We start from the raw sequence: 27,082 nt of genomic DNA, 5'->3' as shown, positions 1-27,082 counted from the left end.
AACTGCAAGGAGCTTCATGTATCCTAATGGTAAAGATGAAAATACAAAAAGAAAGCAGCTGGTACCCCAAGCAAAGTGGGGGAGACTTGCTGGGAACAATCCTCAATCTGACTGCCTAAATACTCACCAAAACAGGGATAATGGGACTCAGCAGAGAGCCTATGTGGAGTACAAAGGAACTCAGCTAAGACAGCTGTGTTACAGAGGTCGGGAAGCCAAGGGGTAAAGAGAAATTGCCAAAGTCAAGCTGAATTAGATCACACTAATGAAAATAAAGAGCGAAGACCAAAATGTTCTTCAGTGATACAAATAAAATATATATAAAAAAAAAAAAAAAAAGAAAAAAGAAGAGAACTTGGCTGATGCCTCTAAAACTGAAAGCACCAAAAGAGAGAGGAGTTTTGCTGTTGCTGCACCAGGGTGGTGAATAGCAGGTGGAAAGAAAAAACCCACAACGGTGATAAAAAAAACCCCAAACATTTAGAACAGCCTGTAAGTTCACCCTGAAAGTGAGGCAGTTTCCTACCAGGGAGGGAGGTGAGGCACCTCCCAACACAGCAAGCACCCAGAGGGGACCATGCTTGGCTTCTGGATTGGAAGTCCACCCCGACCCCCTGCAACAGCACTGGGCTGACTGTGCTACCAGCATGGCTACTAAAAGCTGCTCTTTCCAACCACACTGACCACCACCTGCTTATAGGAGCAACCAACACAATGGGCTGCTGAAAGAGTCTCTTGATGCACAGAGAAAAACCTATCTTAAAAAATAAGATTAAATGAGATTAATTGCCACCTGTGGCTTCATCCCTCAGCACCCACAGACAGGACTGCTATTGGTGCTCTCCTCAGTGCCTTCCCATCCCATCTCTGACCTCGGCAGTGCATCCCCTACCTGATCCCTTTGGCAGGAGCTGCAGAGGCTCCCACACCTGGCAGCCCAGAGCAGGTGTTTATTTCTGGCTGCTGCTAATCTGATCCCTTTGGGGACAGGCACAAAAGGCAGACCAAACCCAGCCTAGCTGCTGTGGGGTAAGAGCAGTCTGGCTCACATTTACTTACTCATGTTTGGTAGAAAATAGGTTAAGACTACAAACAAGCTTTGCCATGAATAACCCTAATGTCACACAGGTGTCTGCCTGGAGCTCATTTCCCCAACTTTGGTACCTGAGCAGAAGCAAATTGCATCATTGATAAGCACTATCAGGACTCTGCCACATGCTATCAAGAGAAAGGCAATTAATTTACCTGAGAGAGCTGCCTCTTCTTGGGATCAAACCAAAAACCACAGCATGAAATGGATCTAAAACCTCCAGCACTGAAGCGTCACCATCAGAGCACAGAGCTGTCTTAAGGGAAATAGAAAATACCCCTAGCAAAGAGCTTCAGTTCTGCCACAGAGCAACACCAATTTCTTTGCAATGAGTGCTGCTGTGTAGCTGCACCAAGACAGCGCTCAACCACAACGCTGGCGTTGCTGCAGATCACTGGGAGTCACAGCCTGCACAACAACACAGCTCCCACCACACAGACCTATTCTCGTCCAGCTTACCAGGAAAACAAGATGGGTGTTGCTGGAAGAACTGCAACCAGAATAACTTGAGGAAAGGGTAAGAAGCTATATGAGTAACCTTGTGACTTACGCCCAGCTCCTCTGCTGCTCACCACCTCCCAGCCAGCTCGGCTGGGTGTAGGCTGAATGTATCACTGCTATTCCAAGTAATGAAAAACAGCTTAACCTTCAACCTGCCAAATACTCCGGGGACATCTCCAACAGAACGGCAATTAAAACCAGAGCTAGCACATATGCGAGTCTCCAGCAGACATGAGGTTTTTCTGAGTCAGTTGTTCTGATGCAATGCAATGAGTAGCGCTGTGACCTGGAGCTGCAAAAATGTTAAAACCGTACAAGTTTCCAGAATCATAAGAAACCAAACCAAAGCCTCTTCTGCAGCCTTACAGTTCTGCCTTGCCTTCTGCCTCACAAATCATTGCATTGCAGAGCGTTTAGCCACCCTTCTACATCCAGCTGTGCCCATCACCAAGCGCTGGGCAGTGCTCTCTGCTGGAGACCTGCTGAGGGTAAAGTCAAGATATAAGCTGCTATCCCTGTTCTGAGGGCTATTCCAGGCTGTACAAAGATGATTGATGGGGATTTTCACATGTTCTGCACAATACCAGCGGCTAACAATGAAGAGCACTTGTGACCTCCGATCAACAAAGGCTCTCGGCATCTTTATTGACTCAGATTAAACATGTATCTAAGTGCACAAATAAATCCAGCCGACTCTATAATTGAAGCACGAGCCCAAAATAAAATAGGAGATTGAACATTCTTCTGGCTCGGGGCATACTTCAAACCCCTTTCATTATATGCTTTCCAGGGCAAGACAGCATAATGCTGAAGAAAAGTATACTGAAAGAGAACCAGGCTACAATCCACAATGTGTTTCATTGACAGTCTTTTATCTCTGCATCACGCTTACAAGGAAAGAACAGCAGCAAAAAGGCTCAACATTTATTTCAAAGACACTCTTGCACTGGCAGATTAATCATTTATTGCCCACTTAGCATAAATGTAATTGTTTTGGAATTCATTCAGACTGCAAAATTATAAGAGGGCATAGTGACTTGAGTCAAATCTGACTCTTTGTTTTACATCTGCTTCAGACGTGCTCTCTCTGTGACAGAAAGAACCAACTTGGAGGAAAAAAATATCTCATAGATGAAAGTTGATTGATCGCCCAGATGCAACTGCAGCCCAACCCCTTCAGAGCTCTCCAAGGGATGTCATTTACAGAAACTGCTTCTCATGAGGAAATCTTAAGGCAAGGGAGGCAAACCCGAGGGCAGCCAGTATCAGTCTTTGTAGATTATGAACAACCATTTGCTCTTTTGCTTTGGTAATGGTGTTTCCCCTTGTAGCTTTAGTCTCTGTGCTCCACCTTCTCCCACAGACACCCGCTACCGGGCTGTGGTAGCCATTGCTGGGTTACAGAGCAGTCACTGTGTGAAAAGCACTTCATCTTCCCCTCAGCTCACCCTGCTAGGGACAGCCTCAAGTTTAACAGCTCCAGAAACGCCCTGCAACAGCCCAGGCCATGGAGGGACACCTTCTTCTTACCCTCCAGGTGATATTTGCCTGGAGCTCTGTTGTGAAGGAACATTTAACTCAGAAAAGAAAAGAAAAACAAGGGTGCTGCTCCAAACAGCAAATAGTACGCCTTTAGAAAGGGCACCAAGCCAAAGAAAATCACTTTTCTTCAAAGTAAATAGATGGATGGATAGATAGGCAGACAGGCACAAGCTAATCCTCCCAACTGCTGCTGAGAAACCCATCTCATTGGAAGTAATTCCAGAGAAGCCTCCCTTGGAGGCTGAGCATCTGTGCCTGCAGCACCGTGGGTACTGCCATGGGTTGCTGCCCTTGCGTAGAGCATCTCATAACCCTGTGTTCTGGGAAGGGTGTTAAAAGCTTAACCACGTGGGGGAAGGAAGGACAGCTGCCCATCTCTGTAATGAGAGAAGTGATGCTAAAAAAACAACAACCAGAGAGCAGAAAGCCACAATGCTTCAAAGAATTCTCCAAACTGAGCTGCAGCTGAGCTTGCACGCACAGATCTGCATCTCACAGACAGGAGACAGTGACAGCAGAGGAATGAAGTCAACAGCCATTTGCCAAACACAACTTTCCAAAGCAGTCAGAAGATGGTAGCTTTGGCGGGGTGAAGCAATGGGGTTCAACACACATTCCCACAGCATCACGTTTGTATTTAGGGAAGATGATTTTAGTTGTTTTTTCTTTTTTCCCCTTAAAATATCAGCCTTGCAGACAGTCGGTCTCCTCACCCTGACTCAGGGCCAGCCATGTCCCATCTCTGCAGCAGCACAGCCTACAGAGGCATTAGTGTTAATTAAGAAAAGCCAACTGTCAGGCTGCTGTAAGAGAAATGTGTGCTGCTTGGGTAGAGATCCTTTGCTCTGTTTTCCACTTCTGGTGGGCCAACATGGTACATCCCTTCCGTCCCCCGGTCATTCCTCTATCTTGTCCAATGTCACCAAACCCCAGGCAGGACCCTCAGCAGCACTTATCCCAGTAGCTCTCCAGGAGGCCACTGAGGACATCACGTGTGGCTGCTGTGCAGATGTGTGAGCTTCCAAATTGCCAAACAACTTTGCAAAGTGCAATCTGCTGTCATCTCACAAAAAGCATGAATTGAAGAACAGCTGATCTGCAGTGATTTTCCTTAAGCAGTAATCAGATACACTCTGAGCTGTTTTTTGGGGAGAGGAAGGACGGGGGAATTGATTGCTTTGTGCCCTTTCTCTCCCAGTCCCATATATAGCTCCAAGCCCACTTGTGCAGCTCGCTGCAAGATTAGTTGGCTCGTCCAGGCAGACAAGGGTAGACCCTTAAGACGGTTAAGTGATTTGGGGCAGGATGATCATCTGTCTCCTCCGTGACCACAGTTAACTGTTCCACATCCCTCGTCATGCTGGGGAGGATGGCTTAGGGCAGCAACTGAGGCTGAGCACCCAGGTATGCAGGAATGGGCTCCTTGCAGCATGACCAGCAGCATCCCTTCTCCCTCTGCATCCGGGGCTTTGAATCAATGCTCCTATAATGCAGACACGCTGCTTCTCCCTTTTGCTTATTCCACCCAGAGTTCAGTGGTGCCAACAGAAGGGAAATTAGGCAACAAAGCCTGGTGGTAGGCTAATAAATCATACCGTGGATCTGCACTCAGATGGTTGCAAAGAGCACGACAAACCGAAAACAGCCTGCAAATTTCTAAAATTAAATGGTTCTTGGTGTTAGAAAGGTCAGCCATCTGCTCAAACGTTCACGTTCCTGTTAATTTAACCTTTCTTCTTCCACTCTCCTCTCCTGACTCCTCAGAGAGGAGAAAATACCACCTAAGTCACAGCAGTTAGCTCTCTTCTTGCAGAAGGAAGGCTCTATGCACATATTTTTGGCTAGGGCAGAGCATGAAGCAAGAGATAGAACCAAAGGAGTGGAAAGAAGCACTATGCTAAAACCTACATAAAGCCTGGACTGCATGTGCCATTCAGAAGAAAACTCACATCTCAGGATACTTATTCTCCATCTCTCTCCATCTCTCCCAACCTCTAATCAGTCTTGCAGGGCTCCTAGAGAAGCCTAACATCCCACATGAAATGGTCATCTCCCAGCATGGAGAGCTTCCAAGTAAAATACAGCTGGTCTCTGTGGATTTCACATATGTATCTAATGGAATTGTTTGCTTAAAGTTATATCTATAAATATGCAACTTGTAAATATATATATATATATGTTTGTATGTTTAAAAATATAAGCATCTGGAGTTTCTCAGCGAGTAAGGCCAGCCCAAGGCTGAAGCTGGGTTTATAAGGAGATTAGTGGGCTCCGAGCTGCGTAGGATATGAAGAGATATGAAGAAACTCTGCGTGCTCTCACAGTCAGAGTTGTTCTCTCTTCTCCTCTATTCCATGTAATAGAAGGAAAAACAAACAAACAAACAAAAAGATGACAAGTTCTGATCAAGCTGAAGAACAAGGGGTGCAGGGATACAAAGCCCAAACACGTTATTTCCAGGAAGAGGCCAAGGCTGGGTAGGGGAAAGGAAAAGTTGTGAAAGCAGATGGCTGATAAAGAGTTGACCTTCTGCAACCACCTAACGCTCCTGTAATGCCTCTCTAAGGAGCAGGCCAACGTGTTTCAGTTGGTGGAGGGCACTCTTCCATTGGGATCCCTCAGGTGCAAAGGAGAAAGCAATAACTGCATCCTAATGCCTCCAGATCTAGGCTGGGAATGGTGGCTTCAGAGCAGTCAGGGCGACACGCTGTTTTATTGTGTATCATTCTGAAGCAGCAGGAGCTGAAATGAGATTTTGATGGAGATATTTGGATAAAATTCTGTGTAGTGCAGGCATTGTACAGAACTACCTACTGGGTTAAACACAGCTGAGTTTAGATGGAGGAAACACCCCCACACTGGCTTGAAAATCCAGCCAGGAACAGGTGTGAGTACTTGTTATCCAGGTGGCTTAATTTGGGGGATTGATGAGGAATGCATTATCCACAATTGTTGCCATTCATCATTTTCTAGCACATCCAACTTAAAACCAAGCAAAAGCTTAGAAGCCTGACCTCTGGGAAGAAAGTAAAAGCACAGCTACAGCACCAAAACCAAAATATTTTCCTGTTTTTAAAAGTCAACAGGACGTGTATAACTTGAAGAACGGTGGCCTAGGGGAATTGGTTTCACTGCAAAACTGTTTAGGCATCTGCCATTAGTTTAAAAGCCCATTTTTGCTTAATGACTGCAGTTTCACATGCTCCCAATGCCATGCATTATAGCTGTCATCCCATAACCTCAGATTTATGAAAGCATCCTGCAGCATCATTGTACTCAGGAGTCTACTGACATTCCCATTATTAAACTTATTCTTGCAGGTCTTCACTTGCATTTCGACCTAATAAACCCAGGATCCTGACTGGATGTGGAAAAACAGGTGCTCCCACAGAGGAGGATCTGTCCCAGCTCCCACCATGCTGTGGGGTGCCCTGGGCTGCAGGCAGAGCCATCATCACCCCAAGCACCCTATAGAGCATGAGAGGCTGAAGGGAGAAGGAAGCATGAGATGCGATGAGAAATAAACATCAAGATTGACCTGTGATTAGCTAAAAACAGAACGATTCTCTCCATGAAGAACATGATAAAGTCAACTGTCCTGGTTAGGGTGCAGAAAGAGCATTTGGCTGGAAGGGAATGCAACCACAGAGCTTGGAACTGTCTGGAAACAGCTGAAGAAGCAGACAGCCTGGAAAACTCAAAAATCAGACTCTTTTCCTTTGAGATCCTGCCTAAGGCTCAAGAGGACAATCTGCAGTCATTCTGCAGGTACTCTACAAAATTCAACAGTTAGTACCTGCCAGCCCGGAAACATCTTTTGTACGCGCTATCATCCCTCAGTCCTCAATTCAGTTGTCATTTTGCAGGTAAATTCATCTCCCACTCTCCTTATAACCGGGATGAGGGACCGTTCAATCCTCTTACCTGACTGTCTGAGTGAGGAGAACAATTCATCAAATATATCTGGTCCATCTTCAAACAAGCGCAACTAGAACATAAACCCAAGCAAAACAAAGGGAAAAAGCTCTTTTCCTCGGATTCAGAATACTCAGAAAACACACAAACTCAGTGAAGGTACCCTCAGTGCATTCTGAAAACAATCAGTTCAAGCTTCTGCACACTGAAGTTTCCATTTTCATCCTCTTGCATTAACACAGCCATTGTACTCCTTACTAGAGTGAGAATATTTCATCATAATTCAGAAAAAAAAAGATATTTTAACTTAGAAGGAGGTTTAAAAACAAGATGCCTTCATGATTAGAGTAGAAATGATGATGTATAATTACCTATTCTGACATCTAGGTCATAGCAGTACACAACAAACAATGAAAGATGATGGACACAGATTAATACATGACTTAATGCTGATGTTTCATGAAATAATGGTAGTCCCAAATGCTAAACACGGGCTAAAGGTAAAAGGACTAAAATGAATTGGGGGATGTCGTTCTTTTAAAGGGATAATTACATTAGGGAGGTCAAAACTTCAGGATGGGAGGGTTTTCCTTCAAAATGTCTTTCAATTAGTGTTCAGAAATGTCTCCTTGCCTTCATACCTGGCTGTTGTCAAATCCAGCATGTACCCCGGTCAAAATCATTCACTTTATTACAGCCAACCCGACAGCTTACATTCACTGACCTTACATGCCAAAAAATAGGTTGGATTTTACCAGCTGGCTCCTATGCTCCTATGTTTGCCTGCTGTGCTCTTAACCAGAAATCAAGAAGCTAATTTTGATCAGCTCCAGAGTGTGAATATTTGTTCCAGTTCAGAAAAAAAAAACAAAAAACAAAAAAACAAAAAAACATGCCTTGCTTCTTATTGCCTTCTCCTTCCAATAAAGGCCAAACACGGCAAAACACAGGAAAACAGAGCAGCTGCTCAGTGGTTTGGGTGCTGTCTGCCTGACCAGTGGGAACCCGGATGGACGGATGTGCAGCCTGCAGATAGCACTGACTGCACCCCCAGGCTAACCTCAACAGTGGGGCATGCATTTCTATTGGCTTTATCAGGACTAAAGCTGCAGCAGGATGATAAAAGGAGGTGCCAAATTTCAGTGTGTTTTACAGATGGGGCAGAGCTGGCCCCAAAGCCAGCAAGGCTTGAACATTGCCAGGGAGTCGCCATCCCTGGCAGTGTCCAAGAGGCATCTGGATAGGGAGCTAGGAGATATGGTTTAGTGGTTTTCCATAGGTATGGTAAAGGGAGGAAGGTTGGACTAGATGATCTTGTAGGTCCTTTCCAACCTTGTGATTCTGTGATTCTATGATTCTATGGCAAAGGAATGTGGGCAGCACAAGAATGGAACCCACAAGAATTAATTGCTGGAATTGGTTGGCCAACCATGAGAGCACGGATCCTGTTCTACCACCTGTCCTTCCTGCTTCAGACACCTCCTCCCTGAAAAGAACAATGTGGCCAGGTCTGAATGGATAGTTCCTAGAAGGAGCAAGGCAAGCAAAGCTTTTCCCAGCAAGGGCTACGAGCCAACACACCCTCATATTTTATTCCAAGCTTGGCCAACATAATTGAGGTCACAAGAAAATTAAATATCTAATGATGCATTTTAAAGAAAGAAATGTAGAAAAGAAAAACAAAACCAAGGCATGCTGGGCTCATGGTAATCTTTGCAGCTCTTGGTATGGGCAGGATTTGCACAGCCATGTTGATTTTTTATAAAAATAGTAAATCGTATTATCCCCATGCTGCAAGACCAAAGATTCGCAATGATACCTTAATGCAGATTAAACAAAAATAGCACTACCTGAGTCAATCTGAGGATGATAATGCTTTGTAATCCTGCACTATTAGAGGATGAACATTTGTATAGCAGTGAATCAACACAAGATACTTGCATGAGGAGATGCTCCTTTTCCCTTGCTGTACAGTGACGTTTATACAAAGTGCAGGAGGTGAGGGGTGGCTGTAGGAGGCACAGCACACAGAGGGGAAGGCAGCGCTATTAAGGGATAACTCTATAATAGCACGTATGTAATATGCATAAAATAATAACCTCTTCTTAAGGCTGCGCCCCACTATCTTCCAGTTCTGAAATCCTGGCTAATAGCTCGTTAAGCCTGCTTTTAATTTTTTTTCCCTGTTGCTATAAAGAATCAACTCAAATCTTTGAATTCTCAAAGTTCTTGCAAACTGGGCAATCATGAAGCCTGTGTGAGCTCAGAATCTTCTGATTCATTCATAAAAACAAAAACAGATGAATAGCAGCGCTGCACGTTCATTGTTGGTTTTTTCCTTAATATCCTTGAATGAGCAAACTGTATACATTAGAAACAGTACAACACAGAAATGTCTTAACAGTGAAAATGCTAATAAAATCCATTAATAATAGAACCTAGAAGAACAGAAAGCTTCAAATATCACTTTTTAAGGCTGATTGCAGGAAGAAGAGAAAAACGTAAGCTTTGATTGGTGACACATTTTAATCTATAATAAATTCTTCTTAATTATGTTGTTACATAAGCGACTCACACAAAGGTACTTCGCTTGCTATTGTGCTCCCCCATTTGTGCTTTTTTAAGACACATTTTCCAATTCACTGCACATTTGTTCCTCTCTGCTGCAATATACTGGTGCGTATCGCTGACATCTGGCCCTTGCAGCCTGCTGCAGAAGGTTATATCAAACTGTGGGGAAAGGTAAGAAAACAAGGTAATGCCAGTGAAAGGTCTCCTCTTCCCCAGCAGGAGAAACCAGGGTTCTTTCGAAGGCGGTAGCACAGAGAATATCCATAAATGAGGGAGAATAGCCTCAACTGCCCCTTGTCTCTTTGACTTCCTCCTCATCCTCCTCCTCTTCTTCCCAGGTGAAGGAGGAGGTCCCTGTGCTGGAGATCTTGCACACCAACAGCAGAGGGGTCATCCCAGCCCTGATGTCCTGTGTGACAGGAGTATTCCCCAAAACACCCGAGCACCAATTACAAGAGCACTCAGATTTCCATGACAAGATGCAGGCAGTCCCCACACACCTCCACAAGCCCAGCCTCCAATGCTCTGTGAGGCCTCCATTCACGGGGTGCTACCTTCCCTCAGAAACAAGGTTTCAGCTGTTTCCAGAAGTCTTGTTGTCCTTGCTGGTGTTTATCTTAATGTCCCATGCTTGACTATTGATAGGTGCCCCATTTCAGCCACAGAGTCCCATGCCCATACAAGTGACAGGCAGTTTAGGCTGTTCCTCGCCCCTTTTTTACATCCCATCGTCCCTTCCCTGCACACATCTCTGTTTCCTATTTGTTTCCACCCTGTAGAAAAGCATATGGCTTTAGCCACTGAGATCATGCCCCAGGTGGAGAAGTCCCCCATGCAGAGACCCAATGCCACTGCTGGGGCACTGCTATCCTGCTGGCACCCAGGATATACAGCCTCCTAGCAGAACCACTAAGGCACCAATTTGACTGTCCTGCTCAGAGTGGCCCCAGTTCAGCATGCTCCCATCACGTGCTGTCTCTGGCTGGGACAGTGCCTGTTCCCAGAGCTGCTTATCTGCTTACAGGCAGCACTGCAGCTAAGGAGCTTGCTCCATCAGAGCCTGTAGTACCCCATCAGGAGAGCACTGAAGCACATGCTCCAATACCCCATCCTGGCTGAGGCCACTACACTCAAGCACCCAGCTGAAGATGAGGCTCCCAAAACCTACCTCAGTGGCCGCTGTGGGCACTCTCCACATCAAGAGTGCTCATTGTGGGTGAGATCCAAGCTACAGCCAGGCACTTTCATGTTTGTCATGGTGCTGGCCTTGCTCTGAAGCCACCCTCAGACCACAGACAAGGTGCTGTATTTTGAAAGCTGCCCATAGAACTCAGCACTTGATGCCTGTCCCTCTGCTGTCTCTCACTGTATGCCATAAACTTCCATACGGAAACTGTTGCATGCTTTACAATTACCTTAATATTGCCATGGACCATTTAAATTCCCAAATCAAAATAAATAACATATCTGAACTTTAAAGGCAAAGAGAAACATAGAAAATAACAGCGGCAAAACTGTAATGCACAAACACCCCAAAACTCCAAATTCTGTTTGCAAAAATCCACGTTTCACCAAAGACCACAGGGCTTTCATGCTTTTGAGAGCACTATCCAAAGGGATAATGCAGGGGCTAAGCCTAATGTGGAGTATTAGCAAGTTTTGTACCAATAACCAATGTAAGTGTCATCCAAAATGACAGCAAAAGAAAACCCAATGCAAGTTCAATTGAATCTGGCAGTAGGAAATTACCCAGCCTTTAATACACACTGCTACAGCCAGCAGCCCCATGCTCCCCTCTGCCCTCAGGAAGAAAGTTTGATTCATCTTTCAACTTCTCAAAAAGATCAACTGATGATTCAGGTCTCAATATAGTAATTATTAGTGCAAATAGCACACAGGTTTATAATGAAGACTCATGGCAGCTGCAGGGGTGGGGGAGAGGAGAAGTTCGTAAGCTATTACTCACACGAACATTTGCAAAAGGTGCATGGGATTCATAACTTGGCCCTGTAAGACTCATGTTATGTGGATATATGCCTCAGTAGGAATGTCAGGAATTAACTGAGCTCCCCTTACAAAAAATACCAAAAAATACCAAAAACGTGGATAACAGCATTCATTAAGTAAGGGATAATTTTGTTGATTAAAGAAGTAATTGGAGACTAATACATTTAAAGGAGTAATAAATAACAGTAATTGCTTTCTGTCCAAAATGAACACACTCTTAAGGTGGACATGTGCTCAGTATAACACGCCATTCCCCAGCAACTCCCCTGCAACATCTCAGCCATATGCTGTACAGACACAACAAGTCAATCCAGCATCATCCGTGGGGAAAGGCACCTTACCTACTGAAAATACATTTATTGGAAAGATGGAGAAGTCCATTAAAGGCTTTGGACACTCAGCTGTGGTTCATTAGTCAGTCTGAACACACAAGATCTCTAATAGCTCGTATCCTGTGCACTAGGGAAATGCAACTAAAGAATAAACTTCCTGAGCAATTAATGCGTAACGATATAATTTTGTTAATCTCATTGGAAAGAATCTAGAGTTGAAAGAGGAAACGGGGTGTGGATTTCTCTAGAAACAACAAAAGCAAACAGCAAAGGGTGCTGCAGAGCGGCGTGGCAGGGGTAGTGCTGGCAGAGGCCGGCTGCAGGGAGGAGCAGTGAAGTGCCCAGTGCCCGAGCTGGCTCCCTGGCTGACAGTGTTTCTGATCAACCCCTGTGCTCCTGCGGGTCTTTTCTGCTTTCATGTTTCATTTGCTTACAAATAAGAAACTAATGATGTGCAGACAAATGAAATACACGGAAGCTTTGGGTACACGCCAGGGCAGAAGCGGTCACACGCGGCAGAGATTAGCACGAGTTATGCAGGTCATCTGAACTGCTGGAAATTGCATTCCTTCAGATTAACACAGATGGTCAGAACAAAAGGGAGTAAAAAGGACGAGGTTGTTCCTCGACACGGAAAACACTGCCTGCTGGGCTGCACAGGCTTTCTGTGCAAAACCCAGTGTCATTGCTGCAGATTTTCCACCATTTAAGTCGAATATTTAAGAAAATATAACATTTATTTAACTAACTGAGTCTCAGGAAGTTCATTCTGGTGCAAAGGTAAAGCCTCCCATTTTGACGGTAACCTCACGTTCAAAGATCAGCCTGCCAGCTCTCAACACGTGCCACAAGCCGAGATAATGCACATTCCTGCACCAGCTGCCCTTTAATTCCCATGTAATGTGCAGCTCAAAAGAATCAGGATCTGGAAAGTACTCACCACCTATCTTGGAACCTCTTCAGGAAAAGTCCACAGGGCTCAATTGCCTGAAGGAGAAAACAAAACAAACATGCTTTACATCACAGCTTTCTTCTAAGGGACAGCCTTCCTCCTTTTTGGCCTCCACAAACAAATTTTCCCAGCTGAAATCAGAATTTGTTTAAATATGTGAAAGCTCTGCTACAGCTCTTGCTCTAAACTGAGCGACAACTATGACTTCGTCCTTTGCATTTGCTTTTGATTATTGGTCCTGAAAGAGAAATCAAAAGGCATGCTGAAAAACATACTTGTTTCTCTTAGATTTGGACAGTGATCTCTTCTGGCATTCAAACATCTGCCAAAACCATCCCTCCTGTCTTACACCTTTTTGTGAAACTCACTTCCAAAATAAGCAAGAATCAACTTCAGATTGCATCTAAATGCCGTGGTGGAAAGGCTTGCTTGGTTTATGCCTTAGAATACTGCTATGCCAACATCCAAGAACAGGAGAAACAGCACTGGAATAAGACAAAGCCTATTTCAGGATTTCTGGAGCCATTAAGCATTGCTTTCAGAGGGCAGAAATCAGTTTCCTATCATTTAAGCATGATACTCAATAAAACAGAGTATAATAATATGCATCCCTCCAGCATCTGCCAGCTCCGAGTGCCAAGGTTCATCAGCACTTAAGGAGTCACAGACAAGAGCACAAGGAGCGAGTTCACCTGCTCCTGTGATTCGTAATCTCTCAAAGTCTGTGGATTAGGAACTAAAAAATGATAAAGAAAATTAGGAAATTGGCTCGCTCCACTTCCCATCCTCCCACAGAGCTGTCCATAATTCCCCCCATTGCTCCTTGCTTCCAGACCAACGCCTCCTGATGCTGCAACCCCACAGCTCTGCAATGAATGCCTCACACTGTTCCATCCCAAAGTAACGTAGTTGGCCTTCCCAATAAAAAAAGCCCAGCCTCAGGACTCCAAATACCACCAAGCCATCTGATAGTCATCTTCAGCACCGTACAAAGGTGAATTCCTCCCTTTTGTGATAACATTCAAACCCTTCCACCACACCCTGAAGCATCCCTTACTGCTAATTCATTCACAAGAAGTAACCACAAGCCTGGGTTAACACCTCCGGTACAAACAACAAACCCTCCAAATCCAGATTCTGCTTGTGTCCAAAGATTTGGAACCTCCATCCTCCCAAGCAGTGGCCATCTTCCCCAGTAGGACACTACCTGTTGAATCTTAACCAGTATTTTATCAAAAGCATCAGTTACAACGCTGATAATTGACTGGCCAAGCCATTAGGCCCATCTCTGCAACCCCCTACCAACAGCCTATGGAGACTGACTACACACAACTTGACCTGAAATACAGTTAGTACATCCTTGCACCACCCGAAAGGAAAGAGTTTCACCAGAATTCCTCTTCTCCAGCTTCCTTCTGGGAATACCAGTGGCAAAAGGCCAGCTAAGAGCAAAGCACATTGTCTGCTCTCTTGCTATCCACACAACTGGTTGCCCTGCTATCGAAGGAAATTAGCATGTCTGACACAATTTGTTCCAGACTAATCCATGCTGCCTATTACTCATAAACACCCAGAAGATGCTTAGGTGGGAAATAATTTATTAACTTCCAGGAAAATACTGTAATAAAAGTCAGACTGTACTGTAATTCTCCCCCCATTTAAAACATTTAGCGCTATATTTTTCCTTTTACATCGTTATGGAAACCTCAGAAATTTTCTACATGTTTTCATAGATAATCACCAAGGAGAAACTGAAAAGCACCAAAGCCAAGCAGGCAGCTGAAATCAGCCTCATACATAAACTATCAGAAGAAGACAATTGTCACGAGATGCCCTGTGTCCCAAACACCTGCGATGCCGGCCGAGCGGCTCTGACCAAAGACCCGACCCTGCTGAACATGTCTTCCCAGCAGCTGGGGACCTTGTTAGACAAATCCTTTCCCAAGGCCCAAAGAATCTGGAAAGAAAAATAAAGAAGAGAAAGAAACCCACCCCCTTTATGCGAGCACTCCCTAATTGGTTCTTGTCCTATTTTATGTCAGCATCTTCCCTCTTTGGTGCAGATGTTAACTCCATCAGTCTTCTGCTCACAGGAAGGAAGATCAGGACTCTGCTAAAGTTTCTATTACTCCCAAGATCGCCAAGCAGGCATTCATAATCATGAACTGGCAGCAATGCAGGCATTTAAACAGATAATTTTAGCCTCAACATCTTCTTGGAAGAAAACCCATTATCCCCGTTTTTTACAGGAATGGATGTTGAGCGCTTCAGGCTGCTGACCAATGGAACCCAATGGAAAGGCAACGTCAGAACCAAGCTGGGTCACCAGCAAAAGAGGAAACACAAACCAGAAGCATTTCTCATCTCTGTTCTGTGCTGCTGGTACAAATTATTGTGCCTTCCATGCATGTCACATTCAGAAGGCCTTACAGAACAACGCACCAAAATGATTAGGCCGTAGTTATATGCTTAATAAAACAAAATGGCATTTCCCAGTCCTCGGCTACACTCCTGCATTCCAAAACGTTTAGGAAAAGCGAAACAGAACAAAACAACAGCAAAAAATTGCCTGTATTCTTATAATTATCCAAAACTTTTGCTCCAGCCTGAGGAGTAAAGGGTAATTGGCCAGCACATGTTAGTCTCCACGTGAACAGCACAAGAAGTATTCAAATCCACTGCCAATTAAAAGAAAGGTATAATTGAATTAGCAGAAGCAACTTATGGCAGAAATTCAATTACAAAGCAGAATTAAAGGAAGGGATGTCAGTAACTTTTGGAGGCTGGGCAGGAAGAGGCAAGTGCATCAATCTACTATTTTCAGAGCCGTTAGCAGAAAGCTTAATGAAGAGATGCGTTCAAAGAACAGTTTGTAAAGATCTTCTTCAAAAAAAGATCTTCACTGATGGATGTGAGAAATGAAGGTGACAGCTGCTTTTTTTGTCTCATTTTCCAAGGTGATTTCAACCCCTTTCCATTGCTCCACATCACAGACATTAAGTGTAGGTTTCTTTGTGCACAATGGAGGAGCCCCAAGTGTTGTGGGCGCTTCTCATCCTCTAAGGGCCACCCTTTCACCCTGCTCCATCCCAGCCTTTCCCTCAGGCTGATATTTCTCTTGATAAGACTCAATACCGAATACCGATAAGGCCCTCCCACACTTCCAAAGTCCAGCTTTCATAACTGCATTAGGTCAAATGAACGCTGTTAGTGACACTGCCATGTTTGTGAATGGTGCAACCTGTCTGCAAGCCCTGCGTGCAGCTTTATAGATAACTGCCAACACTAGATGCTGCCTGTGCTTTGTTAGCAATGCTTCCTCGCTACAATTTCTTTTTCATCTGGAATCTGCTACTTCACAAAAAAATGTGGCCTTTTTTCCCCTCTTTCTTACCCACGGCACAAAGAAACTCTCAGAGGGATGTATCCTCCAGGTTGCTTTGTTTTCCTCAAGGCCTTTCAATGCGGGAAGAGTCATTCCCCCATCTGTCAGAAGATTTTCACTCCTCGGGCTCATTTCCAGCTCTCTTAAATCCAGGGGATCACTCGCATCACTTGGCATGCCTGTGGCTCCCAGCTGGCCCAGTGCAGGTTAATTCCTTCTGGTCCCTGGGCAGGTTTTGCAGCCCTCACCCTCACCATACTTTAGACTGCTACAGCTAGAGATCTAGGCTAATTTAAAAGCTAATTCAAGTCTTCTCTTCAGCATCCCGATCTGACTGTGGTGCAGGTACACTTCAGGCTGTATGCCCCCTGAGGGGCTAGTAATGCTTAGACAGATCTCTTGTGTTTCAGCAGACTCAAGCACCGTCCCTAGTTTCTCAGCTTTGAATGCTGCCCATGATAACTCTCTTATATCCACTTGACCTCAACAGTATGCCTACAACACCCCCAGAAGTGCACAATAATCCAAGCATTGAATGGGAAGCAGCTGTATAGGTTCCCAAGGAGTATCACAGAAGCATCTGGTTAAGTCAGGAATTGAATTTCACTCCCTCAGGCCACTGGCCCAGCTGCAACTCCATCACAGAATCACAGATAGAGTCATAGAATCACTAAGGTTAGAAAAGACCACTCAGATCATCTAGTTCAATCCATCCCCACCATGCCCACTGACCATGTCCCTCAGTGCCACATCTCCATGTTTCTTAAGCACCTCCTGGGTCGGTGACTCCACCACCTCCCTGTGCCACTGCCTCAACACTCTGTCTGAGAAGAAATGTTTCCTAATATCCAACCTGAAGCTTCCCTGGTGTAACTTCAGGCCTCTCATCCCAGCTCCAGTAGCACAGTCCATACATCCAAGACCTGCTTCAGCAGTCACTATGATCAGAAAATGTCTCAACTTTCACACATGAACCTGGACACAAGTTACTGGGTGCAACAGGGCCACACAACCCAAAACTCTAGATCCAGTCCCTCCATTTGCATGGTGAAATTTTAGGAAATAAGCCATGCCATCACACTCTGTTGCATATCTGCCATGCCGGTGTGCTATTATCACAGTAGATAAACTTCCAAGGTAATTAAAAGAGCTTGCACCTAAACTGATAGAAGATAAAGTCCAGAGTAAGCGTTGTGCCATCTCCAAAAAGCTGCACCCTGAGCATCCCCAAAGGTTTGTTTATTGAAGATAGCTTCATTGGAGTGCTTAAAGCACCGAGTGAAGAACAGCCTGAAGTGTTGTACAAGAATCTTATCTTTGGCTGATGCTATCACAACACAAACAATTACCCATGCCAGGCTCAGGAAAACAACAGGAGAACCAAAACAGAAACAGAAAAATACCCATGCAAAGGGAAAACTTGCATGCCAACAAACGCCACAGGCTGCAGCGCACCAGATCCATCTCACTGGAGGCAGCCACTGTTGTCCTGGCTTCAGAGGAGCTTTGCTCACTTCAGCCAAAAGCTGAAGATTGCATTTTTGTTTCATTATGCGTCACATTTGGCTCACGTACATCCTGCCAGGGACTCTCACAAGCTGGCTGAGAAACACGAGCCACCGGGGATGACTGTACCCACTTCAGAGCACTGAGGATGCCATGCAAACATCTCCACCCAAGTCAAGCAAGTAATCAATATTTGCAGCGCAGTTTCACACAAGCAGAGCTATTTGGCTTATTAAACACAGTCCAAACTTGAGTTCTACATAAGCAACTAAAAGGAAAGCATAACGGCATAAGGAGGCTTTCTAAAGTTGAAGGCAAGCAAACAATGGTGAGGATGGCCTTCTCGGGGCCAGGGCTTCATATTGGAAGCCAAGCTGGGTAAGTTGATGTTATCATGTATCTGATTCCCAAAGTAAAACGTGTAATTTCACATACTGCACTCAGTTCCCACAGAAGCTGTGTGTGTGTAAAAGGAGGGAAGGAAGGCATGGAAATTTAGCACTCTGCTGTGACTAAAGACATTACGTTTTATTAATTCTAATTTAAAGTGTCAGAACAAGGTGAATTATTTGCAGTTATGTGTTTTTTCCCTTACTGAACTGCAGGGTTTCTTTTTCTTTTATCCAGAAAGACTAGTGACAGATGCCACACACTGCCAGGTCAGGCTCAGACACACACCATCAGCCATTTAAAAGGATACAGGCAGCAGAGACCAGAACAGCGCTCCTTATTTACTCTATTTCCTCTTTTCAACTTTTTCCCAGTACAATTAACAAAATGATATCGCTGCACATTCACTGCCCAGGAAGTTTATCTCTCTCTTCCCCTTTCAGTCCTCCTTTTCATTTGCATTTCCTTGCTTCACAGGATGCTCTAAACTAAACATTATATTCAAGTTACATGATACAGACTGGGGAGGAATGGAGCAACAAGGGGAGGTCGTGGGAAGGGAGGTAGCTGCTTAGCAAATCTTATTTTAGCAGATACAGAGGGCAAAGTGTCAACTGCTTTTTTATTAAAAGAGATTGCAAATTTGCATCTGCTAAGGTTATCAGGTGGAAGGACACAACGGAGCAGTTCCAAGGACTGAATGAAGCATGAATGTACTACAAATAAATAAATAAAATTACAGTGATTAGTGCTGTTATGGCACCAGTAAGCTGCTGCAAGTAACCTTAACCCTCTCTGTATATTAAGACTATTTTATGCCACATAAAAGTGTGGATTTCCTGCACTCTCCAGCTGTGGAATATGCTGCTGAATTTCAAATGAGTTCATCACAAACTAATGTTCCTGGACAGATCATTTATTCATTAAAAAAAAAAAAAAATTACACATTCTTGCCTTTTTAATTACAAAGGGGAAAAACATCTTGAAAGCAAAGCAAAAAAAAAAAACAAGGCTCTGGTTTCCTACTAAACCTCCAGAGAGCTGGGAAAGCAGCATTAAGAGCAAGAGTGCCTGTACAGTTCAATCACTGCTTTACAGACTGTAAAATATCAGCCCAGAGTTGAGGCTGATGGTCTTACTTGCTTGTCTGCTGCTCTTGCAATCTGTATGTGGCACGAGGCACTGGTGATACCATTCTCAGGAGCCATGGGGACACTCAGGTGACACCACTGGAAGTCCCTTCTTTCTGTAGCAGGGTGGCACTGAGGATGCTTTTGTGGAAGCAATGACCCACATGTAAGTTGGCACATGAAACAGACTAATGGGCATGGCACAAACACTGCCACACACCCAGGTGACAATGAGCCACATGCCTGCTCCTCTCCCCAGGCACAGGTCAGAAGATGCAGAGCAAGCTCACATGGAGAGTAATAGACACAGTGCTACCTCTGGTGATACGTCAAGGCCAGGATGAGTTGTCTTTCCATACAATGGCTGTTACACTAGCACACACACTTGTTGAAAGTCCCTGAGGAGACTTTAACATTAGTCTACTCAGCCTATATGCATACAGCTCAACCTGTAGAAGAACAATAGAACTAGTTTTACAAAGCTTTAATGGAATCCCCTTGAGCAAGTAATGCAGAACTTTGTTGTTGTTGTTGTTAATAAATGTGCCTCACCGCCAAGGGTAAAAAGTCAGTGGGGTCAAGAAAGAGACCCATGAGACCCCAGTGCCAGCCATGGGACATGCATTTGAAAACAAGGCTGGACAACAAAAAGCAGCCACATCCAAAACTCCCACTACAGGTGGGCCTACACTTGGTTGTGAAACACCCAGAAACAGGGAGACGAGGGCCAAGCCAACTGTCAAGGCTGAAGATCATAGAATCATAGAGGCTGGAGAAGACCTTGAAGATCATCAAGTCCAACCTCCAGCCCATCCCCACTGTGCCCACTGACCGCATCCCTTGGTGCCATATCTCCACATTTCCTGAGCACCTCCAGGGTTGGTGACTCCACCACCTCCCTGTGCAGCCTGTGCCACTGCCTCAACACTGTCTGAGAAGAAATGTTTCCTAATATCCAATATGAGCCTCCCCTGCCACAGCTTGAGGCTGTTATCTCTCGCTCTATCACTATTACCTGGAAAAAGAGGCTCACCCCCTTCTTGCCAGAACCTCCTTCCAGGGGACAGTTGTAGAGAGAGATAAAGATCTCCCTTGGGAGAACTCCTCTTACCCAGATTTAGCAATTCGAGTTAGTTTGGCCTCTTGACTGTGTCCTGCAGCAAGCTAGAGCTCTGGAAATGGCAAAATCAAAGCTGTCTTTCTGAATTACTCCCATAACAATCAGCACTTGATAAATGCACTTGTTGCTGGTGCTCTCAGCTTGTAATGGCGTGCTTCACCGAAGGGACAAGCCTTCTGGAAAGCAGTAGCAGCATGCCCTGTGAACAGCTTGCTGACAGTCCCAGCTGGAAGAGATGGAAGACACAGGCAAGTATCAAAGACAGCCAAGAGTGGCAATGCTAAGAGGCTTGAATGTGGCAAAACCTACCTGCACCAAACTATTTTGGCAGGGTGTCCCCTGCTTTTGGCTTCTGAGGACCAAATAGAACCTCAGAGGATGGCAGCCATGAAGAAAGGACAGGTTCTTCAGTGCCACCAGGACTGGGACCTGGCTGTGCATGCTGGCCTGCAGCATCAAGGAAGCCCTGCAGAGCAGGAGAGAAGGGCTGGAGGGGGTTCAAGCTGAAGGGCAGTCCTCCCTCACCCTGTTTGTCAGCTGAGGGAAAGGCAGCTCTTGTAATGGCACGTAATGGTAAGGTTTAGGAACAAATGCCATTTTAAGAACCATGACACCAGGAGAATAGAAAGCTGTGGCAGGAGGCTTCAGAGCTCACTCTTGTTTGCTTTCAGACCATTTCTACAGCTCCAGTTACCCTCAGCTGGAATGAAACCCAATTTCCATTAAAAACAAACACCCATAATAAGCTTCTGCTACATCCTCTGACAATCAGAGCAAGCCCCAGCTCAGCCTGGCAGAATGGCTTCCCACAGCCTGAGCACGGCTCCAGCCACCACAAGCACATTCCCTAAGAAAGCCAGGGGAAAGGAGCTTACAAGGCCTTTCCATCTCAGTGGGTTTGAGAGGAACCTTCCTCCTGTTTGCTGCTGGCTTGGAGGAACTGGGCTCCATGCAGTGCTAGGTTTTGGCAGGATGCAGCCACCAAGGTGCTATTGCACAAAGACAGGAGAGAGGGCTGACGCTGAAACTCCTGTTCATTTACATCAATCTGGCTTTCAGACCGGTCACAAAAGGTGACTGAAGCATCTGCATTTCCAACTACAAACCTCACACACTTTAGCTTAAGAACAATAAAACTCAGTGCAGTGGAAATCAAAGCAGTGCCTAATCACTAAGAGCTTTTATGCTGATTCCACTTTCTTCTCCCCACCGTACGGTAACTATAGCCATCTCTTCACAAGAGCATTAGAAGGACAAACGGCAGCGAGAGGAAATTAAACCAAGCGGTGACACAAAACGGACTAATCATTTCAGAAGACACTTGCACTGTAAGCTGGAGGCAATAGCAGGAACAAAAGAGGCAGCAGCAGGAGCTTGCTCGGGGCTGTGCTTTGGGAGCGTTTGGAGATGCAGCAGCCTCAATGCAGTGAGCCAGGCAGCTCCTTCCAGGCAGCTGCTTCCAAGCCAAAGTTTTAAGTTGCTGTGTTCCCTTCAGCTCTGGTGAAGGGGATAAAGGTTTTTCCAGTGTTTTCTAATAGACTTAACAGATGTTGCTCCGAGGCCCTTTCCTAAGCACCATGAAGTACGCTTGCTTTCCGCATGTTTGCTTTCGATCACGCATTTAATAACTGAGCTCCATGCTGCTGGAGATGCACACCCAGCATCATCCATGCTCACCCCTTGCAAACTGCTCCCCTTGCCCCCTTGAGAAGCTTTGTTCTAAGAAATGCACAATGATACCCTTTGAGAAACACCATTTATTTGTTGGAAAAAAAGCCCGGAAAAAGGGGAAAAGCAAACAGTGCCCCACCAGTGCTAACTGCTCTGACAGCTAAGCATGGCAGGACCAGCAGCAGCAAGCTCTCTCTCTCTTCACACAACAGAAGAGCTGCCAAGAAGAGAGAATCCTGCTCACAGTGCCCTTTAGAGAAGCCTAGAAGAAAATCCTGCTATCTCAGCACAGCAAAAAGCATCCATTCTGTGCAAGGCACATTCACAGAGGTGAATTAGAAAAACAGAAGGCGTGGCCCCTAAAAGGCTTTTTTTTTTACCTCCCACCACAGCCACCCTCGCCTATGTAAAATGATGTTGCAGGAGCCACGTAACAGTCCCCAAGCATCAGAAAGATCTGTTTTCCAAGCCCATGCCCGAGCTGCACACCATCTATCACCTGCTGAAAGGAGGCTGTGGCGAGGTGGGGGTCAGCCTCTTCACCCAGGTAACAGTGATAGGATGAGAGGGAATGGGCTCGTGTTGTGCCAGAGGTGGTTCAGGTTGGATATTAGGAAATATTTCTTCTCAGAAGGAGCGGTGAGGCAGCAGCACAGGCTGCACAGGGAGGCTGTGGGGTCACTGTCAGCAGAGGTGTTCAAGGAACAAGAAAACGTGGCACTGATGGATGTGGTCAGTGGGCAGAGTGGGGATAGCCAGGAGCAAGGTTCATTATTCCTTCAAAACACACGTTTGGTATTTGCATACCAGCACACACGTGTGCACACTCGCATCCCAATGCTCGTACTCTGCATGGTTGGAGAACTGGAAACAAACACCTCTGCCACTCTGACTAGCACGCTGGTTAATTCCTTACGATAAACACATTGTCTGAAACAGAAATTCAATCTAATTGCAAAACCAACTGCTTCAGCTTAGCCAACCCTCCTGGCACAAGCATCAGGATCTCGGTATGCCTCATTTCTAGCAAGCATCTCTGAGGCCAAAGCAGCCTCTTGGGACTCAGCCTCCTGCCCTTGAGGTCCCCAGCTGTCCCTACCAGCCAAACCTTCCAACCCAGCTGGAGTTTTGAAGGTTTACCATCAGCCAGACACCTTTCTGATGAGGTTAAGATCACAGCCACTGAAATCCTAGCAGTGATTGTAGATGTCATCAACAAAACTGGCAGGTCTCAAAGGAGGATGCATTAGCTGTACGTAACTATAGCTGTGCCCAGCTTTTGGTTCTGCTTTTTTGCCAGACAGATACCAAGTAGATTGCATTGCTCAATACAGGTAGTTCAGTCATCAGGAAAGACATTTGAGAGCGCAAGAGAAGAGAAAAGCTGGTTGGGTTGGACAGGTTATTCACCTGAACCCCCTAGTTATAAGCAGCATCTCTTACTGCCAGTGGCACATGTTGTGCGATGCAGCCCAGGAGACGTACAGTCTCTCTCACATTACGAGCTGGATGCAGCCTCCAGGCTCCTGCCTTCTAATTGTAGCACAGACAGCGCAAGGTAATGTATCGTTCATTGCGCAGCCCATCCTATGGGTCTCCCAGCCATTGGCACTGGATTTCCACAAGAAACCAATCCCACATACAACCACTATGGGAAGCACAGGAGGAACAAGGGAAAGAGCTCATTTCAGAAAAGAAATGGTCAGTTTTTGTTCCACTCGCTGGAAAACGTATAGCATTTGTTACTGAAGCTGTCCTAGGAGTCAGGTTTGAAGGAAGGAGCAGCAGCTCTGCAAGCAAGAGATCCCCTTCCCACAAGCATCAGTGCATCTCACACACACACAGAGCACAGTCTCATTCCTCACAGTCTCATATCACCAAAAGCAAGAAAAATCCCTACACTATAGAATTCCAACTCAGACTGCCCACTTTGTCTACCAGCATTCCCATCCCTCTCAAATCGAGGTAATCAATACATCAAAAACTATTTGTACGGCTTCAAAAATACAACAAATGATGCTGCACAAATCTTTTTGAATCGCAACCATTCCGAATCACAGATCATGTCAGATTTCTTTGGATTTTGTTTTTATGGTTTTTTTTTCTTCTGCAGAGCCACAGTCCCTAAGCTGACTTGCTCAGCCCAAACCAGCTGCCTGTGCCCGTCCCTTACGCCCGGTGCCAGCCCTGCATCCAGCTGTAACATAGAAAGCCTCTGCAGCTGGCACAGCTCTCCCCACCCAGCACTGCTCCCCAAGAAGATGAAGCAGCGCCAACAAAAAGCGCTTTTTTCACCGGGATAGCTGACAGCACACGAGTTCTGCTGCCAGCATTGCGACATCCATTCTAAAGAGGCGAGCGGTTCTTGTTTTTCCCTCCCCTACACAGTTTCCTACACTTTAAGCCAGACATAACCATTACACTGAAAGCAAGAAGAAGGCAGGTGTGGCACAGAAGCAGCGCTGCCGGCCGGCATCTCCCCATCTCGCGTAGGCAGAGATGAGCACAAAGTGCCTTTTCCTAATGACAGCCGAGGCTCGCAGCTGCCGTGCGATCCGCTCGCGTGCGGGGAAGGGCCCCGGGGCTCAGCACCGGCGGCGATGCGGTCCCCGTGCAGGCACACGCAGCATCCCCGGCACCACCCAGGGCGGCTGCTGCCCGAACGGCCGCCGGGCTGTGCCGAGAGGAGCCGGGAGCGTTTGAACCCACAACCACAACAAACGGCTCCCATTGAGAAAACGTGTCGGGGACGGAATTATTGCCTCCTCCGTTTGTTTTCCTCGCAAAGAAAACTCCGTCTCTCTGCCACATTTATATTTGTGAACGGGACTACGGTACAGCCTGCAGCTCCAGCGCTCGCCTAGCATTATTCCTGCGGAAATAAAGCCGCCGTTTTCTCATACGCACACAAACTACACAGCCGCCTTCTCCCAAACTAAGCCCAAACTTCCCCGCCCGCTGCGGCCGCCGCTCCCCCCCGTTCCCGGTGCGGGGCACCGAGCGGACATCGGGCCGCTGAACGGCCCCGGGGGAGGGGCGACCGAAGCGGAGCCAGCGTTCAGCCAGGGCCGGTTCGACAGACGGCAATAGGAAGTAAGATTTCGGGGAGCCGACTCCCCGAACACACCTCGTGCGGAGCGAACTTCGCCGGCTCCAAGATCCCCCTTAACGCACGCGGAACGCACGGATCCCCGCGTCCGTTCTTCCCGGCACCGCGCACCTCCACCCCGTAGCGCATCCCCGGCGCTGCCCCCCGCCGCCCCCCGAGCCGCCCGCATCCCGCCGCCCCTCACCCGGCTGCGGAGCGGTCCCGCGGCGGCCTCCCGGCAGCTACAACTCCGCGGCGGAGCCCGGGCGAGCCGCACGCCTGCGGAGCGGCGGCGAGAGGAGAGGAAAAGAGGAAATGAGCGGGAGGCGCATTGGAGGGAGGGGGAGGAAAGAGCCGCCGCCGAGGGAGCGAGCGGGAAAGCGAGGCACGGAGCGCAACTTCCCCGCGGGGCAGCGGCGGCGCCGGGGGGCGGAGCGGAGCCGGATCCCGCAGCACTGCGCAGCGCCGCGCCCCGACGGGGCCGCCCAACAGCCCGAAGCCACTTGGTATCGCCCGGCCGCCGCGGGGCAGGAAGTGCGGGGCGGCGGGGAAAAGTTGATCTCTTTGGTTTTATGCTTTTTTAATTCCCCCTTCTTTTTTTAAAAAAATATTTTTAATATATTTTTATCTTTTTTTTTTCCTTCCTTTTTTTTTTTTCTCCTTTTTATTTTTTTTTTATTATTATTATTTTTTCTTCTAACCCCAGTGCAAACAAGGAAGCGCTCAGCTGCGGGCCCTACAACGAGTTCTGCCACCGCAGCCAGCACGTACCCACCCCCCCTCCCCTCCCCATCCGTGCCCGTGCAGGTGGATCCCTACGGGTGCGCTGCCTCTGGCCGGGGACAGCCGCCCGCACAGCGCACCCTGCCACAAAATGGAGGGGATTGAGGGCTCAGTGCTAAGCTGCTTCTCGAGGGAGGTCATGGGAAGCCTTGCTTAGAGCTACGGCCTGCAGAGCGCACGGGGGATGAATCCTTCCTTTAGGATTTCTGTTTTTCCCTTAGCTCCTGCCCGGCGCGCTTTCAAGTCAGGAACGTATAGAGAATTGAACGCCGTTCCCGTTGTGCCTTATCGGCAGCTTTCACTCTGCCTTCCTTCATAGGAGTCCAGGCGAGCGCACGAGATAAGAACCGAGCAGAGCTGAAATCAGGGCCACACCAGGAACAAAAGATCTGGAGAGATTTCAGCAACAAACCTTGGGAGGCACAAAAAGCCTCCGAAATGCAGGTTTTCAGAGCTTATCTCCGTACTGTGGGGGCAGAAAACTGAATTAAGAAACAAAAATAGAAGGAAAAAAAAGCCACATTTCACCTCTAAGGCAAAGCTGGAATACGTTGTAACTATTGATGCAAAGCTGGAATACGTTGTAACTACTGATGCAAAGCTGAAAGTGTTGCTCTGCAGTAACCCATTTCTCCAGCCCCTTTCAGAGCAGCTCAAACCATTTTGCCAACTTAAAAAATGACCTATATGTTTATACACATAAAGGTCGACCCAAGGCAAAAAACAAGCTGGGAAGCTGGCGAACCTGTGCTGTTAAAACTAGAAGCGACTCGAAACAGGAACACAGAATGGAAAACTAGATGCAAGCACCGTCACTGCCAACTTCACACGCCTGCAGCCCGCTCCTCCTCGCGGGGGGTGGTTACACATGAGTAATCCCCTCTGTTTCCCTGCACACCCTATGTGAGCGCTGCCAGGTGCTGGGGCTGTGGCTCATTTGGGGCAGGTACTTGCACAGGCAGTGACAGCCCTTTGCCCCACTGTTAGCTGCTCCTCACACACATGGCCCTCCAGATCCTTCCCTATCCTCACAGTCTTCATTTGGATGCCTAACTACTTTGAGAAGTGCCCCATCCAGCCTGGCCTTGGGTGTCTCCAG

General features: G+C 46.7%; 1 protein-coding gene across 5 annotated transcripts in view; it reads right to left on the bottom strand.

Moving 5' to 3' along the window:
- HPCAL1 (hippocalcin like 1) overlaps window positions 1–25,642 on the bottom strand; it is a 47,398-nt gene extending 21,756 nt beyond the window's left edge. For 2 of the 5 annotated variants that reach the window (XM_015859445.3, XM_015859447.3), the window contains exons 1-2: window positions 25,406–25,642; window positions 12,899–12,945 (exon numbers count right to left, since the gene is read on the bottom strand). The gene's annotated coding sequence lies outside the window, so the exon portion shown is untranslated. Of the gene's footprint in view, window positions 1–1,245; window positions 1,496–1,549; window positions 1,589–12,898; window positions 12,946–25,405 lie in introns of those variants that run through there. The other 3 variants (XM_085543950.1, XM_085543952.1, XM_085543951.1) reach the window with 3 other exon arrangements.
- Window positions 25,643–27,082: the final 1,440 nt, after the last annotated feature.

The sequence above is a fragment of the Coturnix japonica genome, chromosome 3 (genome assembly GCF_054131305.1).
Source record: "Coturnix japonica strain WE chromosome 3, WE-NBRP24, whole genome shotgun sequence".
NCBI classification, from domain to species: domain Eukaryota; kingdom Metazoa; phylum Chordata; class Aves; order Galliformes; family Phasianidae; genus Coturnix; species Coturnix japonica.
This window is presented reverse-complemented; position numbering and strand designations above follow the sequence as displayed.